Source organism: Mustela lutreola, chromosome 9 (genome assembly GCF_030435805.1).
Source record: "Mustela lutreola isolate mMusLut2 chromosome 9, mMusLut2.pri, whole genome shotgun sequence".
NCBI classification, from domain to species: Eukaryota; Metazoa; Chordata; class Mammalia; order Carnivora; family Mustelidae; genus Mustela; species Mustela lutreola.
Genome location: NC_081298.1, coordinates 137,792,989 through 137,807,768, shown reverse-complemented (window position 1 = coordinate 137,807,768; position 14,780 = coordinate 137,792,989).

The following is a 14,780-nucleotide window of genomic DNA, read 5'->3' as shown; positions in this document are numbered from 1 at the left end:
GAGAGAGAGAGAGAGAGAGGAAAGCAGGCTCTCTGCTCAGCAGAGAGCCCTATGTGGGACTCGATCCCAGGACCCTGGGATCATGACCTGAGCCAAAGGCAGTGGCTTAACCCACTGAGGCACCCAGGCGCCCCCAGAGAAGCCTTTCTTGAAGACCCCTCCCTCGCCATTAGTTGAATATCTTCTAAAAATACACTGTCATTGCACCCTTCATAAAAGGTTGTAGTTACCTAGTTATCTGTTTTGTTACCCACTACCCTGAGCTCAGTGACTATACTTTGAACTGAAATGAACCACATGCTCAGGTGTATTCATTTCTGAGGGCTGCTGTAACCAAGAACCATACACCGGGTGGCTTAGAACAGTGTAATTTTATTGTTTCATTTCTGGAGGCTGGAAGTCCAAAGTCAAGGTGTTAATAGGGCTATGGTCCCTCTAAGACTTTGGGTAAAATCCTTCCTTGCTTCTTCTTTTTTTTTTCTTGCTTCTTTCTAGCCTCTGACAATTTGCCAGCAATCTTCGGTGTTCCTTGGCTTAGAGATGCATTACTCTAGCCATTTGCCTTCACATGGCTTCTCCCTGTGTCTTCACATCATCTTCCCTCTGTGCGTGTCTGTCCCCATGTCCAAATTTCTTTTTATTATAAGGACATCATTTGGAGTGGGTCCACCCTCAATCAACCCATCTTAACCTGGTTAAATCTACAAAGACACTATTTCTTTTTTTTATTATTTTATTTTATTTTTTTAAAGATTTTATTTATTTATTTGACAGAGAGAAATCACAAGTAGATGGAGAGGCAGGCAGAGAGAGAGAGAGAGGGAAGCAGGCTCCCTGCTGAGCAGAGAGCCCGATGCGGGACTCGATCCCAGGACCCTGAGATCATGACCTGAGCCGAAGGCAGCGGCTTAACCCAATGAGCCACCCAGGCACCCCAAAGACACTATTTCTAAATAAGGTTACATTTGGGGTTACTGGATATTAGGACTTCAAATTATTTTACAAGAACACAATTCAACTCATAACACCAGGCGAGGGACCAAGAGTGTTTATGGGATTAACAAGATGGTTTACACTGCAGAAGGCTGCAATGGACATGGGCAAGGCTGGGGCTTCCAGGGGTCTTTTTCACTATGGGAAGATAGTCTTTAACCAAAAGTTTGGCCTCACCTTCTGAAGCTCTGTTGCAGATATTCTGTCTCCAATCCTGCCAGGATTATAACTTCTGAGTCTAGCCTGCTAAATAGAACCCGGACATCCCAAAGGACCAGAGTCTGTTCCGGCCATCCAGACTCTGTTCTCTGACTTCCAGCCCTGGCCCTGCTTCTTTAGTGGTCTGGATCCATTCAAACCAAATCTGGGTTCACCTTGCCCCATTGGCCCTTTATAGCTGTAGATGTAACAATATGGCTTCCTTTAGCTGAGAACCTCAGAGACTCTTCTCCTTGGGTACATCGTCTCTGGCTCTCATGACTGTTCCACTGGGGGCACTGCACTGGGGTAGGGTGGAAGTCATCTCTTTGAGGATAAGCTCAGAGAGTTTATACTGACTTCACAAGGCCACACAACTAGTAAGTGGTGAACTAGGGGTTGGACCTCATGGTATCTGACTCCACAGGTTTTATGTTTCATCTACCTTGCTCCCCTCCAGCCAGAGGACTGGAGGGCAGCCTTAGGAAAGTTTTTATATCTCTTCCTATTGATATCTGAATAAACCATCTTCTGAAATGGTCAACACCTTCTTTGAATCTTCTATCTTCTTCTTCTTTGAGCCAGAAAGCAGGAGTGGACAGGACAGACTATCAGGTCATGGAACATTCTCCTCTGTTCTCTGTGTGACTCCTTGGTCTTCATGCCATCTGCTGCCTGTGCAGGGCTCTGAAATGCTCATGTTCTTCATAGAACACTCTGGCCTCAAGGCTATGGGAAATCTATCATATTTCAAAGTAAGTGGAAGATTGACCTTCCAACCCCTGCCCCCAAGAGTTAGCACGCTACTGCCTATGACATCCCTGTCATAAACAGTGTTCTGAAAGTTTCCAATGTTGGGCAACTAAAGAGAAACCAGAGCAGTGAGCTTGACAGACACGTGTTCTGACAGAGAGACTTCATTAGTGGCCAAGGTCCAAAGTCACTTTGACATTTCTGGTTCTTATCTCTCTCTCTGACTCCTCACCATAGACCCTAAGACGCATGTGGGCTGGGAGGGCATCTACCACGCTGGCTGTTTTTGTCAGCCAAGCCACAGAAGGGAACCACATGGCCCCGAGGCCAACCTTGGCCAACCACAAGGGCCAGCTCTTAGGAGGGACCGTGGGGACAGCAGGATTTGGGTTTCCGTTTTCTCACAGGAAGACTCAATTGACTGCCTCAACACCACAGGCGCCTAGCTGAGCAGGGGTGACTCAGCTTCCTTTGTGCGCCATGTAGCCTTGCTGTTAAGAGGAGCCCTGACAATGCCTGTGGGCTACCACTCCACTTCCTGCTCCAGAAAACCTCCAGAAATTATTCAAGTTTCTGTTTACCTGAAGACTTGTTGAATGAATAAACAAGTTTGCACGTTGAATTTCTATAACACTTGACACTTTACAAGAACATTTCCTCACTCAGTTTTTTATCCACTGTGCACATCAGTTCTGAGATTGTAGAGAGGCCATTGTCATTGTTGTTACACAGATTAGGACAGTGACTGTCAGCCCAAGGCCACGTGGCTTGTTGATGGAGGGATTCTAAGATACTTATTCAGAACATTATTACACTTTCTTGCATGGCCATGTGTCCTGGCTATGTGCTCACCACAAATTACAAAAGTATTGGCTGATTGAATGTCTGATTGTAATTTGCATCCATTATGATGTGGATGGTGAGGGCACTAAGTGAGCTATTGTGGTGGCATGGGAAGGACACAGGCTTTGGAAAGAGTTCAGTTCAAGTTCCACTGGGACCCTTCTCAGCTGAGTGACTTTAGGTAAGGAGCAAGTTCTCTGAGTTTCAGTGTCTTCTGAAAAAGGAAGATAATAATCCTGGTTTTCAAGGCAGTTCTAAGATTTAAATGGGATTATATGGGGTCAAGACATAGCGTAGTTCTTGCTACATAGAAAGGGTGCAATGATTCTAGGCTCTTTTCATCGTTCCTTTCATGTTTAGCTTCAGAAGCTCTTCAGAGTTAAATAAACCTTGCAGATATTTTCTTTATAGCTGGAGCAAAGCCTTTGCTTCATATCTTTGAAAAACTAAGGATATAAATAGACGCAGTAAATGAAGTGTGGTGCTCTCTCGCTTAGTCACTATCCTCAAGAAATAAGTTATGCCACATATGTGAATTTCCTAGTTCAGCACCCCACATTCTGAACACCAAGATTTTTCATCATTTCTTTTCTCCTAGTTCAGAGAGATAGCATTTCTAGACTTTTTAATAGAATAGGGTAATTCTCTGCATCAGGGATGGTCTGTATTTGCATTTCTTACTCATCACTGACCATCTAACCTTCATTGCCTCTTGATCTTGCTTACCTGTGAGAGGCCACAGAGACACTCACCAAAGGGAGGAAGTGGCATTGGGTTTGAAATTTCATACTCAGAAATAATACTTAGATTTTGAGAAAATTCATAAGCAGTCAGGATGTTTTGCTTAAAAAACATTCTGCCTTTCTTCTACCAATTAGTTGTTTCCTTCTTTGAAGATGAATATATATATATATATATATATATATATATATATATATATTCAAGAGAGGTTGACCCCTTTGGTGTTCATAAATTAGATTTCAAGTTCCTTATAGTTAGGAACTCTGTTATAGTCATCACCACATACCCAGAGCTGGTTCATTCACCTCAGATTCCAGATGAGTGGTTCTTGAATGAGCACGGTTCATGCATTCATTCATTCGTTTAACAAAAATATACAGGGAACAAACTAGAGGAATTGTCAGGTGGATAAAATGGCAGACTGCTTTCAGAAGCCTGAGTCAGGCATGTTATCTAAACAGAATAATAAGGAGAAGCTGGGTCAGGAGATGAAGAGATCAGACAGAGTGGGGAAGTAGGGCATGTAGTGGTTGCAGGGCACAACTGCAAATGAATCCAGTGAATCTTCTCACTGGGTGTGGACCATGTAACAGGAGAGATGGGCCTCTACCTTAAATACAGCCAGAGCCAACTGAAGGAGGAGTACGTGGACCCTGGAGAGACTGGCAAGGCTTTCTGGGAGAGGGGGTGCTGGCAGGTGTGAGCGGTTCTGGGAAATCCAGACAAATCCCTCGGGACACCTTCAATCTCACACTCACATGTAGGATAAGAGCGGATGTGATTAGTATCTGTGGAGGACCAGGGAATATTGTGACCCTATCTGCCACTGGGGACATTCAATGATGATGCAGCCTTTGCAGGACTGAGCAGGAAGGCTGTAAGCACTTCTCTTCTAAGGAGGAGATGTTTACTTTGGGGGTAATGAACTTTTCTTGTTTTCTTGATAAAGGGGATTTAGATAACCCCAAATTATTGTATTTCTCCTTTTCAGAATTACACTGGGAAGGGAAATGGGAGAACGTGTTTGAAGTCATGCCCATGACTTACATAGTGGTTTACTCTTCATTCATTTAGTACTTTTTATTGAACACAGAACCTGTGTGGGTCTTGTGCTGAGCCTGGGAGTTAAAAGGTGGGCAGAGTCTCTCCTGGCACTTTTAGGCACCACTAATCTAGTGCTGAGTATAGAAGGGAAAATACATAGAAGAGGGCAGAAGAGAGAGTGCTTCATGATGCTATTAGCAGTCAAAGAAGCTTCAAAGAAGATGTGCTGGGTTTTAAGGGATAAGTAGGAATCCTGTAGTTGAAAAGAGAAAGTAGTCCTTTAGGTAGTGGAAATAGCATGCATAATCTCACAAGGGCAGGTAAATGACCTTGTTCGGGAAATAATGATTAGACTAAAGCTTGAGTAGCTTGCCAAATAAAATATAGGAGGCTCAGTAGATTTGAATTTCAGCAGACATTGAATGTTTTTTAGTATCAGGATATCCCACATATGGAGTGAGACATGCTTGTGCTGAAAGCATTATTTCTTGTTTATCCATGACTCAAATTTAACTGGGTGTTTGTATTTTTATTTGCTAAATCTGGTGACTGTAGGCTAGAGTACAAAGCAGGTAGACCATATTATTCAGGTCTTTGAAATGCATGCCAGGAAATTTCCACTCCAATACCTGTGGTGTGGTTTTGGAAGATCTTTAAACTGAGAAGTGATAAAATTAGATTTCTGTTTTAGAAATATTACTCTGGTCCCACGAAGGATGATTTTAAAAGGGGGAAACTGGAAGCAAGGACATCAATTTAAAAAGAGAGAAAAAGGGGACTATGAACTAGGACAATAACAGGGATTTTCCAGCAACACACTCCAGAGGTATTTTGGAGATAGAAGTAGAAAGTGCTGAGCAGGATCATGGAAGTCATGACTATTTGTGTTGGCAATTCTTTCTAATAAGAATACAATGTGTTTGTCCTTGGAAGCTTATGACCTTCTGAACATTCACTCCCAATAGGCTTGGGAGAAGGGATTCTCTGGAGCCTGGATATGTTTGCCTTTAACCCCACAGTTCCGTTCAGCTCTTTACTTCTTTAAAACATACACTCTGGCTAACTTCTGAGTCAGACAATCACATCTTGATTAAGTGGCCAAGTCCAAGCTGGGTACAGGTGGAAACACTTAGTGCCATAACTTTAGAAGGGTCTATAAAAAAGAATGTCTTCCATACTTTCTTAGGAGAGATTTATTTTTCTAAAGAAAGTGTGTATTTTTGAAGGGAGGGACATTGTTTATTTCTGAGATTAAATACACCTCCAACATTATAGATTATATTTGGGTTTTTCAGTCTTGGAGAGAATTCACAGAATCGTGTTAGAAAAAAAATCCCACGGTCCCTCTCCTCCTGTTATAGTTGGGGAGTTGGGGTCCTGGAGAAGAGATATGGCCAGTGCTGTGGGGGCAGAACTGAGGTTAGGGGAGAGGATTTATGATTCCAGCTAAATTGTAAAATGGGATTTGCACAATTCTTAGGTTCTCTCTAAACATTTAGAGCTTGGAGATTCAGTGTCATTCTTTTTCCTTATAACTACCAAATTACAAAGAATTTCTCCTTGAGATTTTAAAATTGGAATGTATTAATCCAAGTTGTTTTTAAGGGATTCCATGAAATTGTATCATTTAAGAAAACCGGATCTTTATTCCTATTGACAGTCCTTTTGAAATAGATTGGCACAGCCTAATTTTCGAAGGTTTTCAGAGATTTTAGAATTTGGAAAAAGAATAGTTTATATAAATAGGAAATAATTATTTTTTGTTGAATGCACTCTCTGTTGCCTGATTCTGACATTCTGGCAAAGGCAAGCTTTCCTTTCAACTTTCAGAGCCAAACTGTTTTTAAAAAGACTAAAGTGAAAAGTACTGTGTTTACATCTCGAGGTTGAAATATCTTTCCTTCTTAGAAGTCTTAAGAATGCTGTTTGGGACCACCACGCAGCCTCTTGTGCTTCATTAATTCCTAAGAGACTTTTACTGCTAGAACATACCAATAGAGCTCCTCATTTGGGGTTGAGGGATTTGCACCCAATAAAGAACATTGAAATCCTCTCTCCTCTTCTTGGCATTGAGAAATGATAACCAAATGAATCCTGAGCTATGAGTTATCTGCTCCACATTTTTAATCCTCATGGACAATGTGTTTTTGTTTTAAATATCCTGATTCACTGGACACCCTTTCTTGCGTATCTTCTAGGCAATGCCTTCCAGCTGTTCCTGGGACAGGGAGGTAAGGAGAAGTAGAGAGCTGGGGTTCTGGAGTGAGAGGACCCCCCCTGGGGTTGCATTCTTCCCTGGCATCCCGGCCCCCCACACACAATACCTTTTCCTGACATGGCCAGGGGGGTTGGCCACGTTTCTTCCTCCCTCTTAATAGAGATAAAGTGTCCTACAAAGCCATAAATGCTAATCACCAAGTGAGGCATACAGTCAGTGAGGATGCTCAGATAGCTCTTAAAGATGGTATAAAACATACCCTAAATAAGCCTAATCATGATCCAGCAGGTGTCTACTAACATCACCACACACCTGCTCTGCCAGCTTCCTGTACTGTATGTACCCTAGTTATTTATTCAGCATTATGTCTTGAATACCTTCATGTACCAGACAGTCTTCTGGGCTTTGGGGTGTGGCAGTGAACAAGCAGGCCTCCATTAGCCATGAATTTCTCACGCCTGATTCTATTAACAGCCAGAGACCCCAAGTTCTTGGTATTGATGTGAATTCTAGGAAAATTTAAAAAAAAAATTCTTTTTTCATTTGATGATAATCTAAAAATTAGTATAAAATATCATCTGGATTGATTGAAAAGTTGCCTTACAACAGTCTTGCTGCAGGATCTTGGTGTCTGGGTTTACATTTGTGTCACTGAGCACATCAGAGCCTGTGATTGTTAAAATGACAGTTAACCTTTCATTGAGTTGTCTCTCAAGGTAGGGGCCAGTGACCACATCCCCGAGCGCTTTCTTTCACATGCTTTTTTTTTTTTTTAAAGATTTATTTTTATACTTGTGGGAGGAGGGTCCGAGGGCTGGGGAGGGAAAATCTCAAGCCGACTCCCCGCTGAACAGGGAGCATGACATGGAGCTTGATCTCATGATTCTGAGACTATGACCTGAGACCAAGAGTTGGACACTTATCCCACTGAGCCACCCAGGTACTCCTCACATGCATCTTACATTTTTCTCAAATTTAAGGAGCAAAGGTCTAGCAGCAGCACAATGCTGTTTCCTGTAGCCTCTGCACTATTCCCAATCTGTGATCACACTGGTTTTGTGGGAGGCAGGAAATTGTCACCCCCCAAAACGTCCACACCCTAATGCTTGTGACTATGTTACATTACATATGTGCAGGTGGAATTAAGGGAGATTTTCCTGAAACTTCTAGGTGGGCTCCATGTAATCACATGAGTGCTTGAAAGTGGAAGTGTTGAAAACAGGTATTCCAAAACAAGTATGGATACATGCGTGTTCATGCCTGCACTGTTCACCATACTCAGAAGGTGTTGAGGACACCATGGATGCATGGACAAACAAGACACGGTGTATATACACAATGAAATATTGCTCAGTCACTGAAGGGAATGAAGTGCTAATAACACTACAGTGTAGCATTTTATATACATTGGAACTTATTCATATGAAGGGAGCAGAGCTGACCTTGGTCACAGTGACTTTGGTCACTGTGGCTGCTAATAGGCCCCCAATAAAGGTAAGGGTTGTCTTCCCTTTCTGCTCTTATTTTTGTGGGTGATTTTGCGAGGAGGGGCTGCTAGGAAACGATCTTGGAGTTGAAGGTAAGGAGAGATTTTGAAGGAGAGAATTATATTCTGTTGGTGTCCCTGGGTAACCAAGAGTCTGGGCCCATGGGCAGGGTCCCTGGAAGAACGGCATTAAGTGGCTTCCAAGTTTTGCTTTGGAAACTTCTACACTTTCCTTATAATACCAAGAAGAAAGGATGAAAATATGTTGTAAGTTATTTTGTTCTAAAACTTCCTGTCTTTATATTTTCCTAACTTCTGTAAAAATAAAATAACGTTGACACGACAGTCATTTGTGAAAATATAAGCCAATGAAATGGAATTTATAAATCTCAACAGAAGGAAATGTTTGGATTATCTTGTTTCAATTAAGTTGCCATGCCTTTGGCCTTTCAAGAATAAAGGGGAGTCTGTTCCGTTCTGTATTTAAATGTGCTGTGCCCTGAGATGAACTTCTGAGAAAGCAGAAAATGGAAAGAAAGGGAAGGAAGGATGGAGAGATAAAGTAGAACAAGCACAGGTGTGGAGTCAGAGGGGCCCTGAATTTAGACCCCAGTTCTGTGCTCACTAGCTGTGTGATACTGGGTGACTTACTTAACCTCTCTGAGCCTCGGTTTCCTTCTCAATAGAATGAATGTAATTATAGAGCTAATTCAGTTTGGGGGATGATTAAGTGGGATAATGGATGTAGGTCTGCCTGGTACAGAAAGTCCTCACTGAATATTTTTGAATGGATGAATGATAACTCTTGGCATATTACTATTTTTGACTTGTCTGTGAATCACTCCCCAATTACAGCATACTTTTGAGAGTCCATTGTCACCTAGATAGTGTCATTCCACTGTGACCTCCTGGGCCTCATTTTTCAAGCCATCTACTTCAGCTTCTTTAGTGACACTGGCCCTCATCACAGGAGTTGCAAGTGACCCTTCTCCCGTCCCTCCTTGTTTCCGTCATTCATCTGAAACAGATACTAAAATTCTATTATATTCCAAGCAGTGGGTTAGAAGTAAAGGCCGTAAGGTCACAAAGACTTAACCTTGGCCCCTTGGAAGTTCACAATCATATAAAAGAGACACAAAAGAGAGACCCAGGAGCTCGGTCTGCGTTGGGGAGGTGGGAGAGGAAGTTGTGCTTTTCCCTGAAGGGACACGTTGTCTTGAAGACTGGAAGGAGTTCGTAGAGAATCAAGCGGCACCATTCCAGGAAGGGGAAGAGTGTGCTTCGAAGGACAGAGGCCCATGGCTCAGCACTTTCCAGGTGCTCAGAATGGCCACAGCATGGTGCCAAGGGATACGGGGAGGTGATGATGCAGAGGTCAGGAACACCAGACAGCCACCAGCCTCCGACACCTGCTCCAAGGGTTCAGACTTGCCTCTGCTGGCAATGGGGAGAAGGAGCAGGATGCAAAATTGGCAAAAGACCAGCGTTCGATACTGTCTTGGTTGGGGGGAAGATTTGCAGAAGGGGTGGTGTCCGGGACATGAGTCAAGAACCTATTTTGAAATCTGACTGAGTGATGAGATGGTCAGAACTTAGAGACAGTGCAGGTGGACGGGAAGAGATGAGATTCAGGAGATGGTTGGTCGGGAACAGTTTAGCAAGGAGCAGGGGAGGAGGTGTGTGGGAAAATTCTGGGAAAGGAAGGCCGGGAGCGGTCCTCAGGGCAGAGCAGGAAAGCAGGGGTGGCAGAGCTCCTCTTCACTTTCTCTAAAGCAGATATTTCTCTCGGGGTAGACTTGACGGTCACACATCAAGAACGCCCTGGGAGATGGCTCATCTCACAACGGGGCATTCCAAGCCCTCTGGAAACACCTGCTGAGAGAACAGATGCTAGGCATGGAATTCCGGTGGAAGCCGACATGAGCGCTCGCAGGCTATTCTGAGCCAGCCTTCTTGCTCATGGGCAATAAGTGGTATCCTTTGTCCCTCTGGGTCAGCCTGAGTGTCTCCTCCTGAGGCCTCTATGCCCTGGCTCTGAGCTAGCCGAGCAGGTTTTGGTCCCCTTCCCACCAGCCTTTCTTGTCTTCAGCAGCTTGGTCTGTACTGTGATTTTTTTGGTGTGGAATCTTAATTGTCCTAGTGCTGCATCAAGTTGGCAGGTGGGCCAGGACCCTGGGCTGGTTTCCGCTGGAAATTTTGAGTTGTCTTTGCATAGGATGATGATCTGGAGCTCCTTTCCTAGGCAGACCTAGGCCCAGCTGATTAGGCCCATGGCTCCTCTGCGTCCAAGTACACGGGAGGGTGAATCAGGATTGTAAGTTCAAGTTGGGTTCTTCTGTTTTCACAATGAATGCACACACCATCACCAGTGGAATGACTGCTTTCTAACTGGCAGTTCTGAAATTCATGCATTCTAGTCCTTCGCCAGTGACATCACACAGTGCACGTCATCGAGGAAGCACAGTTTTCTAGCCTTCTGAAATCTGGGCTGGAATTCCAGCTCTGTGCCCTGTTATTAGTGGGGAGGCCTTGTACAGATGTCTTAAAATTTCTGTGCCTAAAAAAGGGCGTCGACAGCACACGGTAACATGAATGTTGCGTAGACAACATGTTATATGCCTTTTGCTGTGTTTGACTTGATCCACACTCGAGCAAAGGGGCATGCCAGGAATTTCTACTGCTGTGTAGAAGTCCATGGTGTGGATGTACCACAGTTTGTTTACTCATTCAAGAGTTGATGGACATTCCAATTGTTTCCAGCTTTTGGGCACTGTGAATAAAGTTGCTCTACACAGGTTTTAATGTGGATATATGTTTTCATTTGTCTTGGGCATCTGTGTAGGTATGGGACTGGTGCATCTTATGGTAATTCTCTGCTTAATTTTATAAGAAACTGCCAAACTAGTTTTCAAAAATGGCTGTTTTAATGATTCATTGTCTTAAAAACTAAACTTTTAATTTGAGACAACGTTAGATTTACATGCAGTTGCAAGAAATAATACAGAACGACCTTGAGAGCCCATGTGTCCTTGACGCCATTTTCCCCTGTGGTGGTAGCGTCGCACAAAACTGTAGTACAATATTAACAGCCAGGATTTTGATCTTGTTACAGTCAAGACGCAGGCCATTCCCCCTACCCCCAATCCCAAGATTTCTCTTCTGATCTTTTTCCAGTCCCACCCTTTCCTCCCCCAGCTCTTCCTTAACTTCTGGCAACCAGTAATGAGTTGACCAGTTGATATTCCAAGAATGTTAGATAAATGGAATCACATACTGCGTATTCTTTAGGGATTGGAGTTTTTTCACTTGGTGTGATTCTCTGGAGATTCATCCAAGTGGTTGGGTGTATTGGAAGCTTGTTCCATTTTATGTCTGAGTAGTATTCTGTGGCACGAGTGTGCCACACCGTTTACCCATTTGCCTGTTGAAGGACATCTGAGTTGTTTCCAGTTTCAGGCTACTATAATCAAGTTGCTATAAACATTCGTGTATAGGCTTTTGTGTGAAAAAAACTCTGGGATGCAATTGCTGGGTCATATGGTAGTTGCATATTTAGTTTTATAGGAAGCTGCAAACTGTTTTCCAGCCTGGCTGAATATATTCCCACCAGTCAAATGACTCATTTTCTTCATGTCCCCACCAGCCTTTTATTTCTTCAGTTTCTTATAGAGAATTATTTCCCCTGAATGGCTCAAGACTATGCCCCTGAATTTGTCATTTCTATAATCTGAAACTATTATTTCTGTTATGCTTTCCATTATGTAGTTCATTGTCCCTTAGGTAGGTAGGATAAATGTTTGCATTTCCTGTACACTGATGTGATTGATACCCAGAGCTATGTACATGGCACTCTACTTCCTTTTTCACCTTGGCTGCTGGGATGCTCACTACCAAGTGTTATGTTAATTGTCAGTGCCTCCTCTCATTCTTTGTTCATGGCATCTTATTATACTTGCTGTAAATGATTTATTTGTCTAAGATAGTTTGGGCATCCCTTCTCCATGCTCCCAGGGATACTTGACTTAGTGTACTAGTGTTTTTACAAAAGTGAATTATGTTCATGCTCACAGATCTGTCTCACACATTGTATAAAGAGCTCCTTCAGAATAATGACCTTTTCATTGTCTTATTTCTCCCAAAGATGTCTTTTAAGTATTTATTCATTCATTCATCATGTATTTCAGAAAACCTCCATGAATTTTGTATAGGTTTTGCCTCAAGGAAATCATAGTCTAGAAGGGAAGGTTAACCTATAAATCTAAATAACTATAAAAGCAGGCAAAATCGTGATGAGTAATTTAAAAGAATTAAGATGCTTGTGAGTTCAGGGATGGGAGAGATTGTGTCTGTAGAAGAGATGCGGAAGACTTACTTTAGTCTTTTTTAGTTTTATGACTTAAAAAATTAACATCTTTAGCATCAACTATTTAAATCCTTTCAGGAATTAGATGGAGTTTTATTATCTCCTGTGACCAATAAGGGAGGTGCCATATGGAGAGAAACCTGTGGATTATGTAGGAAAGGTGGAAGATGGGGCTATTGTTAGCAATGGTCGTGCTAAGGAACTAACCAGGAGGGAAGGCAGCTAGTGAAAGGAAGATCATTGCTTGTTTCAGGAAAAACCAACTCGTGTTGAGTACCGAAAGGACTATGATCTTGAGAAAAGTAAAGGCACATCTTATCCATCTGAGACATTCTGAAGGACCCACCATTTTTAGAAATCCCAAAAGTTAGCATAGAGAGGGGGTTAATGGCTCTGGAGTATCACAACTGCAATGTGGAGATGCTCTTCTGAGTCCTGAGACAGGAGGACACCTAGACCGATGGGTTGCCTGACTGTAAAGTTTCTGCTCTGTTCCACAGGCTTCTCAAGTACAGAGAAGTCAACATACTGCTGGCCTCAGAGAAGCCCAGGGAGCCCTGAAACCCACACATCCTTTGTCTGATGCCTGATTCAATAATTGACATTGTTATTTTTTTACAGCTAAACCCCTAAACTGAACAAATGCAGAAGTGAAAGAAGGGGCTTCTGTGGAGAAAAGGGGGCCAAGCACTACCGCGGAAACAAAGTCCTTTTCATGACGATGCTGTTGACCCACCATGGTGGCTTCCTTATAGAATCCTTTGGGTCAGTAACTTCTAAAAAAATTGACACCAGTTGCCCAGGTTGGCTCCATCCTGGGCACACTTGAGAGCACACTGTCCAGTTCTCACTGAATTATGAACAATAGGAGAAGTTCCTCTCGGAACTCTCATCTAGTTGTGCCTCTCCTGAGCACTTTCATCTTTCTGACTCTCTGATCGTATTTCCCTTCTTGCGTCGACTGCTAGAAATTCGGAGTTGGATTTGTGACCCAAATCTTGTACACGTACACTTACAGACATAAATCAAATGAGAAAGATCATTTCAAGTTTTGCCTTTATTTTCTTGGTTTGACGTCACTTATGCCTTCCTTTTTAACCTGCTCTGGGCTATTTTTCTTAAGATCTTTGAGTCCCAACTTTATAGATAAGGATACTGAGGCACAGAGGAGTTAAGTAGCTTTCCCGAATTCCACAGCTAGCAAGAGAGGGGACCACAATTGGAGCCTAGAAAGACTAGTCTGTCTTAAAGAAATGTGCATAATCACCACACATTAGCTTAATAAAATCCCACAAAAACTCAGAAATGTTACACAGATTTGGATTCAGTCAACACAAGGTTGTCACTTAAATTTATGTGACCTTGTGCAAATTCCTTGACATCATTTGAAAATGGATCTGATAGCATCTATCTCCCAGGTTGATCTGAGGATTAAGTTGTATTATGTAGGTTAAGTATGGAAAACAGTTACATGCTACTGACACCAGTTAAGTGATGGCAAAAAGAGCTCTGGGGGCGGGGGGTGGGAGGTTGGGGTACCAGGTGGTGGGTATTAGAGAGGGCACGGATTGCATGGAGCACCGGGTGTGGTGCAAAAATAATGAATACTGTTATGCTGAAAATAAATAAAAAATAAATTTAAAAAATTAAAAAAAAAAAAAAAGAGCTCTGGACAAAGAGGGGATGTGGATGTAGTCCCACCTCCATTTCCTGTCAATAAAATGGAGTGTTGACATTTTCACAAGCTCCCATAGATCAGAGACATGAAAAAGCTCTTTAAATGACAAATGGCTGAATAATGTCAATGGTCATCAGTCCAAGGGGGACGTTGGACCTGCAGACCTCCAAAGTGTCTCTCAGGCTGGTTATAGAGGCAAGTACTTCCACTGATTTTTCTTCAGATATTTTGTGAACTGAGAATATAAGTTGTTACATGTAAAATGGGATGGTTCTTGTGGTTGTTGGAATTCACCTTGGCCAAGATTCTACATAGGATTCCATCCTTATTTAGCTCCTACTTGGATGAGAGGGTTTCACTTCCTTTGAATGTCACGCAGGCATCTCAGACTCAACATCCCTAAACAAGAGCTCATTTTTTCTGATTCTTAATCTAGGATGTCAGAGATGAAAGGGACCTATGG